Raw genomic sequence first — 16,757 nt, 5'->3', positions numbered from 1 at the left:
GGGGTACAGCAGGGGAGGGCAAAGTGCAGGAGAGCGATAGTTGTAGGGGTCTCTATAGCAAGGGGCACAGATAGGTGCTTCTGTGGACATGAAAGAGACTCCAGGATGGTATGTTGCCTCCCTGGTTCAAGGGTCAAGGATGTCTCTGAATGAACACAGGACATCCTGAAGGGGGAGGGTGAACAACCAGAGGTCGCAGTAAACATAGGTACTAATGACATAGGCAGGAAGATTGATGAGGCCCTGCAGAAGGAGTTCAGGGAGTTAGGCAGTGAGCTAAAAAGCAGGACCTCTAGGATTTAGTCTCAGGATTACTTCCTGTGCCCATTGGTGGGCCGGAGGCTCAGGATTCGCCTTCGCCTCGTGTTCCCTGAAATTGGTGGGAGCGTGCAACGCAATCCAGGACCTGCAGAGGTAAGGTCAAGGCAGATGGACACTAACCAGGAGTTTCTGAACGGGGGACATGGTGCACATCCTAAACTTTGGCGATGGAGCCCATATGATTCCAGGGACTTTGGTACAACAGACCGGACCAGTCTCACACTCAGTAAAGACACAAACGAACAGTGTGGAAGCACCTTGATCATCTGAGGAGCAGGAAGCCAGTGTTAGGGCACGCCCCACCAGAAGAACCATCCCCCAGCCACACCACCCCAACGCAAGGGGGCCTGGAGGTGTTGGCCCATATGAGCCCGATGCCAAGCTGCGAAGGGCGGTGGACTCGGATTCTGAGATGGAGACCCAGGCATCCGAAGTTTCAGCATGGAAATGACGATCCTTGAAGGCTACACACCACCCGACCCAGCCCCACAACCACAGGAGGTACAGCCGCCGGCAGAGAGAAGAGGATGACCACCTACACTCCCTACTTCGGAGGGACTTACAGACTTTGGGGGGAAGCATATTAAAACATCCACCAGACCATGAGGATGACCCAATTAATCTCCCATGAGCCTCATGGAGTATGAGCTCTCCTGTTGAGGGGCGGAGCCCCATTAGCAGGCTTGTTAATTTCACAGGATAAACTATGGCCCAGGTAGGAGCCGGGTTCCAGATTAGTGTCGGTTGGGATTTGGACTATGCTTGAATATGCATTTCCTAAACCAATGGTTGGAAATAAACCTTTTTGACTCTCCTTCCTGGACTCCTCCTTGACTACCATCTGCCTCTTTCTCCTCCTGGATTACCGGGTCTTCCGACACCCTGAAAATCGCCACCTCTGGACTCAGCGCCATCCTTGTTTTTAACACCGTGGACATGACATCTGCAAACCCCTGCCAAAATCCCCTAAGCTTTGGACATGTCCACCCCAAAAAATCTGCTCATCCGGGCCACTGTCATGTGAGCCCGGTGAATGACCTTAAATTGTATCAGGCTGAGCCTGGAACTTGTTGCGGACGCGTTGACTCTACTCAACGCATCCGCCCATAGACCATCCTCTATCTCTCCTCCCAGCTCCTCCTCCCACTTGCACTTCAGCTTCTTGGTCTGCGTCTCCTCTGGCCCCATAAGTTCCTTGTAAATGTCAGAGACGCTCCCTTCACCTACCCACCCTCTGGAAACTACCCTGTCCTGAACCCCCCTTAGCGGTAGGAGTGGGAAAGTTGACACCTGTTTACGTAGGAAGTCCCGCTCCTGCAGATACCTGAATTTGTTTCCCCTCGCCAACCCAAACTTCTCCTCCAGCGCCCTCATACTCATACTCGGAAAGCTCCCCTCTATAAACAGATCCCCCATCCTCTCAATCCCTGCTCTCCGCCATATCCGGAACCTCCATCCATACTTCCTGGGGCAAACTGGTGATTATTACAGATTGGGGACCAGACCGATGCTCCCACTGCTCCCACATGTCTCCTCCACTGCCCCCAGACTCTCAGGGCAGCCACCACCATGAGGCTGGTGGAGTACCATGCCGGCGGGAACGGAAGAGGCGCAGTTACCAACGCCCCCAAACTGGTGCCCTTGCATGAAGCCGTCTCCATACTCTCCCATGACGACCCCTCCCGCACCACCCACTTCCTGATCATGGCCATATTCGCCACCCAGTAATAGTTACTAAAATTTGGCAGCGCCAGCCTGCCCTCTCCCCGACTCCGCTCAAGCATTACCTTCCTTACCCGTGGGGTCTTGCCCGCCCAAACAAAGCCAGAGATCACTTTGTTGACCCGTTTAAAAAAGGACCGTGGAATAAAGATGGGGAGACATTGAAACACGAATAGGAATCTCGGGTGGACCGTCATCTTCACTGTCTGCACCCTCCCAGCAAATGACAACGGGAGCGTGACCCATCTCCAAAAATCGTCCTTCATTTGGGCTGCTAGCCGGGCCAGATTTAATTTATGCAGCCGGTCCCATTCCCGCGCCACTTGAATGTCTAGGTACCTAAAGCTTCCCTCTACTAATCTAATCTAAACGGCAGCTCCCCCAATCGCCCCTCCTGTTCCCTCGCCTGGACCGCAAACATCTCACTTTTCCCCATATTTAGCTTAAACCCTGAAAACCGGCCAAATTCCCCTAGAATCCTCATGATTTCTTCCATCCGCTCTAATGGGTCCAATACATACAGAAGCAGGTCGTCTGCATAGAGCGAGACTCTGTGCACCCCCCCCCCCCCCCCCCCGACCAACCCTTCCAGCCCCTTGAGGCTCTCAGAGCAATTGCCAACAGCTCTATAGCTAGCGCGAACAACAGTGGGGAGAGGGGGTATCCCTGTCTCGTCCCTCGGTGCAGTCTAAAATAGTCCGATGTTGTCCTATTTGTCCGTACACTTGCCACAGGAGTCTGATACAGTAACCTGACCCAGTCAATAAAGCCCCGCCCAAATCCGAACCGTCCCAGTACCTCCCACAGATAATCCCTTTCTACCCGATCAAAAGCCTTTTCTGCATCCATTGCGATCATTATCTCCACCTCCCTACCTTCCGGGAGCATCATGATCACATTTAACAACCTTCTTACATTGGCCACCAATTGCCTACCCTTAACAAACCCTGTCTGGTCCTCCCAATAACGTCCAGAACACAATCCTCAATCCTGGAGGACAACATTTTGTCCAGCAGTTTGGCGTCCACATTCAACAGGGATGTCGGCCTGTAGGGCCCACACAGCTCCGGGTTCTTGCCCCGCTTAAGAATCAGCGAAATCGTGGCTTATGACATCGTCAAGGGCAGCACCCCTCTTTCCCTTGCCTCATCGAACATCCTCATTAACACTGGCCCCAATAAAACTCCACTGGTACCCGTCCAGCCCCGGGGCTTTACCCGACCCAACCCGATCGGGGCTCCCAGCCCTTCCATCAGCTCCCCTTCCATCAGCTCCGCGTCCACCTTTGGGAAATTCAGCCCCCCCAAGAAGTGCCTCATCCCCTCCAGCCCCGTAGGGGGTTCCGACCTATACAGCCCACTGTAGAAATCCCTAAACGCCTTATTCATCCCTGCTGAATCTCCAACCAGATTGCCATCTCCGTCATATACTTTCCCTATCTCCCTGGCTGTCTCCCTCTTTCTAAGCTGCTGTGCAAGCATTCTGCTGGCCTTCTCTCCATACTCATAGATCGCCCCCCTCGCCTTTCTCAGCTGCTCCACCGCCCTCCCTGTGGTTAACAAGCCGAACTCCGCCTGTAGCCTCCGCCATTCCCTTACAAGCGTTGCTTCTGGGGTCTCCGCATACCTCCTGTCAATCTGGAGTATCTCCTTTACCAGTCGGTCCATCTCTGCCCTGTCTACCTTCTTTCTCCCTGTGGGCCCGTATCCAGATCAGCACCCCTCTGACCACCGCCTTTAGTGCTTCCCAGGCCATCGCTGCTGAAATTTCCCCCGTGTCATTGACCTGCAGGTAATTTACTCAGCCGCCCGCACACCCCTTCATCAGCCAAAAGTCCCACATCTAACCTCCAGTGCGGGCGCTGGTTACCGTCTTTACTAACCTGCAGGTCAACCGAGTGCGGAGCATGTCTGAGATTGTGATCGCCAAGTACCCCGTGTCCACTACCCCTGCCAGTAAGGCCCTGCTCAAAATGAAGAAATCAATCCGGGAGTACATTTTATGCACGTGTGAGTTGAAGGAGAACTCCTTCACCCTCGGCTGCCCAAATCTCCATGGATCCACCCCCCCGCCCCCCCCCCCCCCCCCCCCCCCCGCCCACATCTGCTCCATGAACCCTTTTAGTTCCTTTGACATTGCTGGCACCCTACCCGTTTTCAAGCTTGACCGCCCAAGTCAGGGTCCATAACTGTGTTGAATTCCCCTCCCATGACCAACCTGTGCGAGTCCCGGTCCGGTATCTTCCCCAGCATCCTCTTTATAAACTCCACATCATCCCAATTTGGCGCATACACATTTACTAATACCACCTGCAACCCCTCCAGTTTCCCACTGACCTCCTACATCCAAAACTATTCTACCCGCCTCGAACACCACCCGCTTATTGATCAGGATCATGACCCCTCTAGTCTTTGAATACAGTCCCGAATGAAAGACCTGACTGGCCCAGCCTTTCTAATCTGGTCAGTTAATCTAAGGTGCATCTCCTGCAACATTACCACGTCCGCCTTCAGTCTCCTAAGATGCGCGAACACACGTGCCCTCTTGACCTGCCCGTTCAACCCTCGAACATTCCAGGTGATCAGCCTAGTTGGGGGGCTCATTGCCCCCCCCTTCGCCGAACAGCCATCCCCTTTTTTGGGCCCGCCTCTGTTGTGTTGGGCGCTCTGGATCCGTGGAACACATACAGGTCACCAACAATTGAAATAGTGCAACACTATTTTATTGCGTCATTAACAGTTTAACGTACTCTCACTGTGGGTTAACACAATACTAGCTTTAACTAAAGACCTTTGCCTTGTCCTAACCAGTCGGTGCACTCAGCACATGGTGAATGTCTGTGCTGCAGGCTGTGAGCTCTGTCCTACTAGGAAGCTGCAGCTCGAATGAGCAGGAACTCTGATGCCCCCTGTCTTTATAGTGCGTGTGCTCTAACTGGTGATTGGCTGCAGTGTTGTGTGTGTTGATTGGTCCCACTGTGTGTCCATCAGTGTGTGTGTTAGCACCATGATATACTGGTGAATATTATGACAGCCTCCAGCCCATGCTCCACGCCTCCACCGGCCCTCCCCCAGGCAGCCTCCGCCCCCAACCTCCTCTCTGTCCCTTGGCCCAAGACCCTCTCTCATCAGCAGAACATTTTCCCTTCCCCCCCCAGTAGCAACACTCTGTAACCCAACCCCTTTGATAAACCGAACATATGCACACCCCCCACTGCGCTTCCGTGAGCTAGCCCGCCCAGCTAGCTTGGTGGCCCCCATCCCTGGTGCCGGATGGTCTCCCACCTATTGTTCCCTCCCAACCCTCCCCTCCGCTCATACAAACATACTCCAACATCAAACAATCCCCAGACAATTGCCTGACAGAAAAACACCAGAATCTAAACAAGCACACCTCCATCCCCCAACAATGCAAATGAAAACCTTAACTCACTCAGCTCTGCCACTGGTCCCAAATCAGAAGGCATTACAAACAGCTTCCACAAAATGAAAAACGAGAAACTTTTTTTAAAAAAAGAACAGAGAAACAAAAAGAAAAAAAAACATGAACATTCAAAAGTTCTCAGTCCTCCACCAGTCCTTTCCTTTTCACGAAGATTTAATACCCTCTTTAATGCCTCAATTAAACCTGTCTCCTCCACACTTCCAGGCAGTGCATTCGAGACCCAAACCACTCGTATGAAAAAGTTTTTTCTCACATCCCATTTGCTTCTTTTACAAATCACCTTAAATCTGTTCCCTCTTGTTCTTGATCCTTTTACTAGGGGGACAGTTTCTCTCTATCAATTCTCTCCAATTCCCTCATGGTTTTTTTTGTGGGGGGGGGGGGAGTTTGTTATTTAAAACAAATTTGTAACATTTCCAGAGAGAAAACAGGCCCAATGCAAAGAACCTTAATATAGTGAAAACAAACAGTGGGAAAGAATAAACATGTTAATAAAGCACTTCCCCTGTCAGCTCTGTTTTCCCTGCCCCACGTGTTCAATTAAACTAACGTGGCTGTAACCCGCCCCCCCCCTCCCTCAGGTGCCGCTGCTGTCAGTTTTCTGCACTGTTCCCTGAGAGTCTGCAAGCGATCTTCTACCCCGGGGGATCCCTGGACACCCGCCCCCCCCTTTCCCACTTAAGTCTTCTCTGCTCTCCTTCCCGGCTGCCCTCTCCCAACCTCCCCTACCCCCCGAGGGCCGACCTGCCAGGCCAGCCCTGCGCTTGGCCCTAGCCCGCCCGTCCTCCTACTCTCCCGGAGGCCCCCTGACCTACGCTATCTACGCTGACCCCTGCCCTTGGCGCCTGTCTGTCTACCACCCGAGCGCTCGGGCCCTCCCCCCACACACCATTACCCTGATTGTATCTCACCGTGCCCTTTCAAGCCCCCTAACCAGCCCCTAGCCCATCCCCCTCTCCGAGGCCCCGATCTCCCGCCAAAAGGTACCAAGCGCAGGGCCCCCTTTGCAGGGCCCCTCTCTCTACCCCCCCCCCCCCCCCCCCCTCGATGCTATCCCCCAAGAACACCCTACACAATGCGCCCTCCAGCCCCTGCTCTCTGTCCCGGCTGAAAACAAGCTTGGATAGAACATTACAGTACAGGATAATTTAACGAACCACCACCACACAAAAGCTCTGAGAGCCCAGAGTCCTTTAGTTCAAGTCCAGCTTCTTCTTTTAATAAATGTCCACACCTAGTCAGAGCAAATTAGGTTAACAGACCGCCGTCACTGTACAGCACTGAGAAAACTAAGTGCCCATTTGTTCAAGTCCAGCTTCTTTTCTTTAATAAAAGTCCAAACCTGTTCTGGTGTCCCAAAGTAGTAGTGGAGTTCCTCAAACGTAACCCAAAGCTTTGCAGGATACAGCATTCCAAACCCCACCTCCTTTTTGAAGAGGGCTGCCTTTACCTTGATGAATCCTCCACGCCTCTTGGCCAGCTCTGTTCCCAAGTCCTGGTAGATGCGCACCTCATAATTCTCCCATCTGCTGGTCCTCTCCGCCTTGGCCCATCGCAGCACACGTTCCCTGTCAGCAAGCCGGTGAAAGCGGACAACCAAGGCCCTCGGTCGGTCGCCCGTCCTGGGCTTCCTTGCGGGGGCTCTATGTGCGCCATCCAACTCCAAGGGGTCGGGGGAAGGCCTCCGGCTCCATCAGCGCCTCGAGCATACCTTTCACATATGCACCCACATCCGACCCCTCGCAGCCCTCGGGGAGGCCAATGATCCTCAAATTCTGCCTCCTGGCTCTGTTCCCCAGCTCTTCAAGCTGCTCCTGCATCCTTCTCTAGCGGGCATTCAGCTCTTCCACCTCGTGCTACAGCTCCGCCACCATGTCCGCCTGGCTGGAGAGCTTCACCTCGACCTCCCTGAGCGCCTTCTCCCGGACCGCCTGCGCCTCGACCATTCGGTCCATTACCGCCCTCATCGGGTCCAATGTGTCCCTCTTCAATTCGGCAAAGCAGTTCTTAAAAAACTCCATTTGCTGCACCCTCAGCCAGTGAGCCTCCACTCCCTGGTCCCTGCCGCCCGCCATGTTTCACCACCTGGCCTGGGGTCCCCGCTGCTCCCGCTTCGAGCCCTGCCGCTCCACTCAACCACTTCTGGTCCAGCTGCTCATACCCTGGGGCGGGGGGGTGGTGGTGGGGGGGGGGGGGGGGGGGGGAGGCCTCTTCCGTATCATCCCCTCAACCTAACCAGGTCGCCAGGTCCCGCAAAAGTCCGTTCAACAGGTCCGTTTGCCCATCGCGGGCGGGAGCGATCCTGCCTGTGACCTGCTTCCTCGAGGGCGCCACCAGATGTCTCCTTCCCTCATGATGTTGAACATGTTTATCAAATCTCCTCTTCGCCTTCTCCCCTCCAGGAGAACAGTCCCAACTTCTCCATTCTACCCTCATAACTGAAATTTCTCATCCCTGGAACCGTTCTTGTAAATCTCTTCTACTCTCTAATGTGTTCATGCCCTTCCTATAGTGTGGCACCCAGAACTGTACACAATATTCCAGCTGAGGTCAAACTAGTACCTTGTATAAGTTCAACATAACCTTCTCACTCTTGTACTCTATGCCCCTATTAATAAAGTTCAGTATACTATTTGCTTTATTAACTACTCTCTCCACCTGTCCTGCCACCTTCAATGATCTATGCACATATACACCCAGATCCCTCTGCTCTTGCACTCCTTTTAGAATTTTATCCCTTATTTTATATTTTCTCTCCATATTCTTCTTACCAATACATCACCTCACATTTCTCCACATTGAACTTCACCTGCCACCTGTGTGCCCACACCACCAACTTGTATATATCCTTTTGCAGTTCTACACTGTCCTCTTCACAGTTTACAATACTTCCAAGTTTTGTATCATCCGCAGTCTTTAAAATTGTTCCCTGTCCATCAAGATCTAGATGATTAACATGTATCAGGAAAAGCAATGCTCCCAATACTGACCCCTGGGAAACACCTCTTCAGCCTCCAGACCAAAAAATGTCCATTGACCATTACTCTCTTCTTATTATTATTCAGCCAATTTTGTATCTATGTTGCTACTGTCTCTTTTATTCCATGAGCTTTAACTTTTCTCACAAGTCTGTTGTGTGGCACTTGATCGATTGCTTTTTGAAAGTCCATGTACACCACGTCAACAGCATTACTCTTCCTGTTTACCTCTTCAAACAACCTCCAGCAAGTTCGATAAGCATGATCACCCCTTTAGAAATTCATGCTGGCTCTTCCTAATCAACCTGCATTTTTCCATGTGACTACTAATTCTATGCCAAATAACTGTTTCTAGAAGTTTGCCCACTACTGATGTTAACCTGACTGGTCTGTAATTGCTGGGCTATCCTAACAACCTATTTTGAACAAGGGCATAACATTTGCAATTCTCCAGTCCTCTGGCACCTCCCCAAAGTCTGGGGAAGAACTGAAAGATTATAGCCATCTCCCGTTCAATTTCCATTTCCATTTCTTTCAATATCCTGGAGTGCATCTCATCCAGTCCAGGTGCTTGTCAGCTTTCAGTACTAACAGTCTATTCAATAATTCCTCCTTATCAATTTTGAACCATTCTAGCGACAACATTTCCTCAACTGTCGCTGTGTCCTGGGTAGCATCCACTTCCTTGGTGAAGATAGATGCAAAATATTCATTCAATACCTCTGCCACGCCCCTAGCTTTCAGGTGTAAATCCTTTTTTAGGTCCCCAATCAGCCCTACTCCTCATTTTACTACCCTTTTACTATTTGTATGCCGACAGAAGGCTTTGCGATTTCCCTTTATGTTGGCTACCAGTCTTTTCTCGTAATCCTTCGCTGCTTCTCTAATGAGTTTTTCACCTCTCTTTCGTATTCCTCTTTATTCTCAACTATATTTTCTACCTGGCACCTGACATTATCACACTTTTTTTTCTTAAACTTAATTTCTCTCTCCTTTTTCATCCAGGGAGTTTTGGATTTGTTTGCCCTACCTTTCCCTTTTCGGGGACATACTTTGACTGTGTCCGGGCCATTTCTGTTTTGAAGTAGGCCATTGTTCATCTACAGCTTTTCCTGCTCACCTTTCGTTCCAGTCTAATTGTCCTCACTCTGTTCTTGCCCCACTGAATTTGGCTCTCTCCCAGTTGATTATTTGTATTATGGATGCCTATTTTCCTTTTCTGTCATCATTCTTAACCTTACAATACAATGATCACTGTCTCCTAAATGTTTCCCCACTGATACCTGGTCTACTTAGCCCACCTCTTTTCCAAGAATCAGGTCCAACAGTCCATCCTTTCTTGTTGGACTGGGTACATACTGCTGTTAAAAAAAATCCTGGACACAATCTAGGAACTTTTGCCCTTTCCGCCCTTTATGCTACCATGGTCCCAGTCTACATTCAGGTAATTAAAGTCCCCCATTAAAACTACTCTATAATGTTTGCATTTATCTGTAATATATCTGCAGATTTGTTCCTCCACATCCTTCTCACTAGTTGCCGGTCTATAGACGACACCAAGCAATGTAATTATGCCCTTTTTGTTCCTTAGCTCGAGCCAAATTGATTCTGTCCTTGAACCCTCTGAGACTTCCTCTTTATCCAGCACTAAAAATGCTCTCCTAACCAATACCACCAGCCCTCACTCTTTCCTTCCTTTCCTATCTTTTCTGACCATATTATACCCAGGAATGTTTAACATCCAGTCTTGCCCTTCCGTGAGCCAGATCTTTTTATCTGTTTCATGCATTTGTTGAAGATGACGTATACCTAGTTGCTAATGCTACTGGGTAAAAACTTCCATGCAAGGGCAATCACATGGAGGTGATAGAAGATGGCAGTTTCGATGATATATAAGGTAGATAAGTATATTATAATGAGTACAACTTGTTCCAAGCATGCATATACCAGGCTGATCTCTGAACTAAAGTTTGTTGAGAGAGAAAGGGACTAGGTCTGAGTCTTTAGAAATCCACAACCAGTGTCAAGAATCTAAGTAAAAATAAATAGATTAGAATGCACCACCAGGATAATTCAATATAAAATCAAAACCACAATAGTGTCTAAGAACAATACCTTTTAGGATATGTATATTACATAAGCATAAAACTAGGTTAGATGCCAAGAGACATTTATTTTCCCCGACGGATCATTGACCTTTGGAGTAGGTTTCTAAATCAGACTGTAGGTGCAAATTCACTGCATATGTTCAAAACAGAGTTGGAAGTGTTCCTGGAGGAGATGGATATCGCTGCATAGAATAGGGAGGCTGGAAGGTTAGTCATTTAGGAGTGCAACCAGGAAGTATATTTTGATATGAGGAGTAGTGGAATCAGGAACTCACTATGCCATAGAAGGAGATGGTGGTGTAGTAGTAATGTGACTAGACTAGTAATCCAGTAGCCCAGGTGGATTCATTCGGGACATGGGTATGAATCCCACCATGACAGATGGTGAAGTTTGAATACAATTAGTAAATCTGGAATTGAAAGCTGGTCTCAGTAATGATGACGATGAAACCATCGTCGATTGTTGTAAGAAACTATCTGGTTCACTAATGCCCTTTAGGAAAGGAAATCTTCCATCCTTATTTGGTCTGGTCTACCTATGGCTCCAGACCAGCTGTAATGTGATTGACTCATAACTGCCCTCTGAAATATTTCAAGGGCAATTAGGGATGGACAGAAAATGCTGGCTTTGTTAGTGATGCATGTCCTGTACTGAGCCATTCACTAGGCCGCAGTCAGAATTAAAGAACATACAACTCGTAGATTGCTGTAACTCAACAGGTAAGTTTTTATTATTTTATGCTGTGCACTTTCACAGATACAAGACTGGGCCTAAAGCCTGTGCACCTGTGATGTTACCAGTGCTCACGTGGCATAAAGGAACACTGCCCCAACATAACATATACCAATTATAATGCATAACAATGACCACATCCTATTAAAAATCAAAAAGTCTTGATTTGAATTTTCAAGTTTGAGACCAATGTTGGGTAAGAGATCCAGGGATATGGAACAAAGGTGAATAAACAAACAAAGAACAAAGAAATGTACAGCACAGGAACAGGCCCTTCGGCCCTCCAAGCCCGTGCCGACCATACTGCCCGACTAAACTACAATCTTCTACACTTCCTGGGTCCGTATCCTTCTATTCCCATCCTATTCATATATTTGTCAAGATGCCCCTTAAATGTCCCTATCGTCCCTGCTTCCACTACCTCCTCCGGTAGTGAGTTCCAGGCACCCACTACCCTCTGCGTAAAAAACTTGCCTCGTACATCTACTCTAAACTTTGCCCCTCTCACCTTAAACCTATGCCCCCTAGTAATTGACCCCTCTACCCTGGGGAAAAGCCTCTGACTATCCACTCTGTCTATGCCCCTCATAATTTTGTATACCTCTATCAGGTCGCCCCTCAACCTCCTTCGTTCCAGTGAGAACAAACCGAGTTTATTCAATCGCTCCTCATAGCTTATGCCCTCCATACCAGGCAACATTCTGGTAAATCTCTTCTGCACCCTCTCTAAAGCCTCCACATCCTTCTGGTAGTGTGGCGACCAGAATTGAACACTATACTCCAAGTGTGGCCTAACTAAGGTTCTATACAGCTGCAACATGACTTGCCAATTCTTATACTCAATGCCCCGGCCAATGAAGGCAAGCATGCCGTATGCCTTCTTGACTACCTTCTCCACCTGTGTTGCCCCTTTCAATGACCTGTGGACCTGTACTCCTAGATCTCTTTGACTTTCAATACTCTTGAGGGTTCTACCATTCACTGTATATTCCCTACCTGCATTAGCCCTTCCAAAATGCATTACCTCACATTTGTCCGGATTAAACTCCATCTGCCATCTCTCCGCCCAAGTCTCCAGACAATCTAAATCCTGCTGTATCCTCAGACAGTCCTCATCGCTATCCGCAATTCCACCAACCTTTGTGTCGTCTGCAAACTTACTAATCAGACCAGTTACATTTTCCTCCAAATCATTTATATATACTACAAAGAGCAAAGGTCCCAGCACTGATCCCTGTGGAACACCACTGGTCACAGCCCTCCAATTAGAAAAGCATCCCTCCATTGCTACCCTCTGCCTTCTATGGCCTAGCCAGTTCTGTATCCACCTTGCCAGTTCACCCCTGATCCCGTGTGACTTCACCTTTTGTACTAGTCTACCATGAGGGACCTTGTCAAAGGCCTTACTGAAGTCCATATAGACAACATCTACTGCCCTACCTTCATCAATCATCTTAGTGACCTCCTCGAAAAACTCTATCAAGTTAGTGAGACACGACCTCCCCTTCACAAAACCGTGCTGCCTCTCACTAATACGTCCATTTGCTTCCAAATGGGAGTAGATCCTGTCTCGAAGAATTCTCTCCAGTAATTTCCCTACCACTGAAGTAAGGCTCACCGGCCTGTAGTTCCCGGGATTATCCTTGCTACCCTTCTTAAACAGAGGAACAACATTGGCTATTCTCCAGTCCTCCGGGACATCCCCTGAAGACAGCGAGGATCCAAAGATTTCTGTCAAGGCCTCAGCAATTTCCTCTCCAGCCTCCTTCAGTATTCTGGGGTAGATCCCATCAGGCCCTGGGGACTTAGCTACCTTAATATTTTTTAAAACACCACACACCTTCTTTTTGGATCACAATGTGACCCAGGCTATCTACACCCCCTTCTCCAGACTCAACATCTACCAATTCCTTCTCTTTGGTGAATACTGATGCAAAGTATTCATTTAGTACCTCGCCCATTTCCTCTGGCTCCACACATAGATTCCCTTGCCTATCCTTCAGTGGGCCAACCCTTTCCCTGGCTACCCTCTTGCTTTTTATGTACGTGTAAAAAGCCTTGGGATTTTCCTTAACCCTATTTGCCAATAACTTTTCATGACCCCTTCTAGCCCTCCTGACTCCTTGCTTAAGTTCCTTCCTAATTTCCTTATATGCCACACAGGCTTTGTCTGTTCCCAGCCTGTTAGCCCTGACAAATGCCTCCTTTTCCTTTTTGACGAGGCCTACAATATCACTCGTCATCCAAGGTTCCCGAAAATTGCCGTATTTATCTTTCTTCCTCACAGGAACATGCCTGTCCTGTATTTCTTTCAACTGACACTTGAAAGCCTCCCACATGTCAGATGTTGATTTGCCCTCAAACATCCGCCCCCAATCTATGTTCTTCAGTTCCCGCCTAATATTGTTATAATTAGCCTTCCCCCAATTTAGCACATTCATCTTCGGACCACTCTTATCCTTGTCCACCAGTACTTTAAAACTTACTGAATTGTGGTCACTGTTACCGAAATGCTCCCCTACTGAAACATCTACCACCTGGCCGGGCTCATTCCCCAATACCAGGTCCAGTACCGCCCCTTCCCTAGTTGGACTGTTTACATATTGTTTTAAGAAGCCCTCCTGGATGCTCCTTACAAACTCCGCCCCGTCTAAGCCCCTGGCACTAAGTGAGTCCCAGTCAATATTGGGGAAGTTGAAGTCTCCCATCACCACAACCCTGTTGTTTTTACTCTTTTCCAAAATCTGTCTACCTATCTGCTCCTCTATCTCCCGCTGGCTGTTGGGAGGCCTGTAGTATACTCCCAACATTGTGACTGCACCCTTCTTATTCCTGATCTCTACCCATATAGCCTCACTGCCCTCTCAGGTGTCCTCTCGCAGTATAGCTGTGATATTCTCCCGAACAAGTAGCGCAACTCCGTCTCCCCTTTTACATCCCCCTCTATCCCGCCTGAAACATCTAAATCCTGGAACGTTTAGCTGCCAATCCTGCCCTTCCCTCAACCAGGTCTCTGTAATGGCAACCACATCATAGTTCCAAGTAGTAATCCAAGCTCTAAGTTCATCTGCCTTACCCGTAATGCTCCTTGCATTAAAACATATGCACTTCAGGCCACCAGACCCGCTGTGTTCAGCAACTTCTCCCCGTCTGCTCTGCCTTAGAGCCACACTGTCCCTATTCCCTAGTTCTCCCTCAATGCTCTCACCTTCTGACCTATTGCTCCCGTGCCCACCCCCCTGCCATACTAGTTTAAACCCTCCCGTGTGACACTAGCAAACCTCGCGGCCAGGATATTTATGCCTCGACGGTTTAGATGCAACCCGTCCATCTTATACAGGTCACACCTGCCCCGGAAGAGCTCCCAGTGGTCCAGATAATGGAAACCCTCCCTCCTACACCAGCTGTTTAGCCACGTGTTTGTCTGCTCTATCTTCCTATTTCTAGCCTCACTGGCACGTGGCACAGGGAGTAATCCCGAGATTACAACCCTCGAGGTCCTGTCTTTTAACTTTCTGCCTAGCTCCCTGAACTCCTGCTGCAGGACCTCATGCCCCTTCCTGCCTATGTCGTTAGTACCAATATGTACAACGACCTCTGCCTGTTTGCCCTCCCCCTTCAGGATTCCCTCTACCCGTTCGGAGACATCCTGGACCCTGGCACCAGGGAGGCAACATACCATCCTGGAGTCTCTTTCACGTCCACAGAAGCGCCTATCTGTGCCCCTGACTATAGAGTCCCCTATTACTATTACTCTTCTGCGCTTTGACCCTCCCTTCTGAACATCAGAGCCAGCCGTGGTGCCACTGCTCTGGCTGCTGCTGTTTTCCCCTGATAGGCTATCCCCCCCGACAGTATCCAAAGGGGTATATCTGTTCGAGAGGGGGACAACCACAGGGGATTCCTGCACTGACTGCCTGCCCTTTCTGGTGGTCACCCATTTCTCTGCCTGCACCTTGGATGTGACCACATTTACATAACTGCGATCTATGACACTTTCCGCCACCTGCATGCTCCTAAGTGCATCCAATTGCTGCTCCAACCGAACCATGCGGTCTGTGAGGAGCTGCAGTTGGGTGCACTTTCTGCAGATGAAGCCATCCGGGACGCTGGAAGCCTCCCGGACCTGCCACATCTCACAGTCAGAGCACAGCACCCCTCTAACTGACATTGCGTCAATTAATTAAAATTAAAATTTGTCTTTTTTTTTTAATACTTTTTTTTTAATTTCAAAGTTACTGTCAACTATCTGTTTCCTAGCACTAGATTTCTAATAGAAATGCGATAGCTAACTATAATACTCTCCGATCTCTGGCTTAGATATCCTCTAAATTATAATTAAGTTATTATGTTTAATTAGTTCCCAAATACTCAAATTTTTTTTTAAAATTTAGGTTAGAATCCCAACCAGCCACTCTGGCCACAGCTTTTCTGTGATGTCACTTCAGTTTCCCCCCGACACACACAATTTGAAAAAAGGTATAAAAGTAAACATCACTTACTTACCTTCTTACCTTCTGAGTGTCTGAGATGTTCTCAGGTTCTCTCGCTGACAGAGACTGCTCCTCCACCTCCGATCCTTGACCTGCACAATGCTAATAATATAATAATATAATATGGCACTTACCTTACACCAATGGGTCTTATTATTAGGTTAGAGGAGGAGGGCGGGTGGGAGACACTACACGTGTAGTGTCTCGGGTTTCCTCTCCACCAGAATCTATTGGTTGGGGGGGGGGGGGACTTGCCAGAGGTCGAACTTCCGGTTCCCGCCTTATATAAAAACAAATAAAACAGAAAAGAAGAACAGACACGGGACCAGGCAAGGCTTTTTAAACTCACTACTCACCTCCCAGAAGGCCCCTGCGCACCGCTGCCGCCGAAATCCAAAGGGCTGCTCCTGTAAAGGTAAGGTTTTTAAATACACTACTCACCTCCCAGAAGTGCAATTGATTTATTGGCCAATCATAATCTAATTGATTGGTAAAATCGTCTTTGAGAACTAAATAGTCCTATCACATTATTATATCATGATATGAGTGATAAATTAAGCAAAGACTTGCATTTATACAGTACCCTTCACAACCTCGGATCATCCCAAAGCGTTTTATAGCCAATGTGGTACTTTTGAAGTCTAGACCCTGTTGTACTCTTCAGGTCAATTTATACTAAGCAAAGTCCATAAACAGCAATGAAATAGTGACCAGATACACTCTAGTTTTGTGATGTTTGTTGAAGATTAAATATTGAGACAACAAAGAAAACTCCCCTGCTCTTCTCCAAATAGTGCCTTAGGGTATTTTGGGCTGGATTTTCACCGAGGTGAGATGATTGAGAGCCCTTTAAAAATGGCAGTCCCGGCATTCCCAACCCCATTACTGGAGTTTCCAATTTACAAGAGTGACTTTTAAGGGTGTGAGGTGGTGGAGTCAGGCTGGGTTTTCAACAGGT

At 48.7% G+C, this 16,757-nt stretch overlaps 1 protein-coding gene across 1 annotated transcript in view; it reads right to left on the bottom strand.

Annotated features, from left to right (window-relative positions):
* Positions 1 to 16,757, bottom strand: part of prdm6 (PR domain containing 6) — a 397,085-nt gene that overhangs the window by 349,596 nt on the left and 30,732 nt on the right. The window lies entirely within an intron of this gene.

The sequence above is a fragment of the Scyliorhinus torazame genome, chromosome 9 (genome assembly GCF_047496885.1).
Source record: "Scyliorhinus torazame isolate Kashiwa2021f chromosome 9, sScyTor2.1, whole genome shotgun sequence".
NCBI classification, from domain to species: Eukaryota; Metazoa; Chordata; class Chondrichthyes; order Carcharhiniformes; family Scyliorhinidae; genus Scyliorhinus; species Scyliorhinus torazame.
This window is presented reverse-complemented; position numbering and strand designations above follow the sequence as displayed.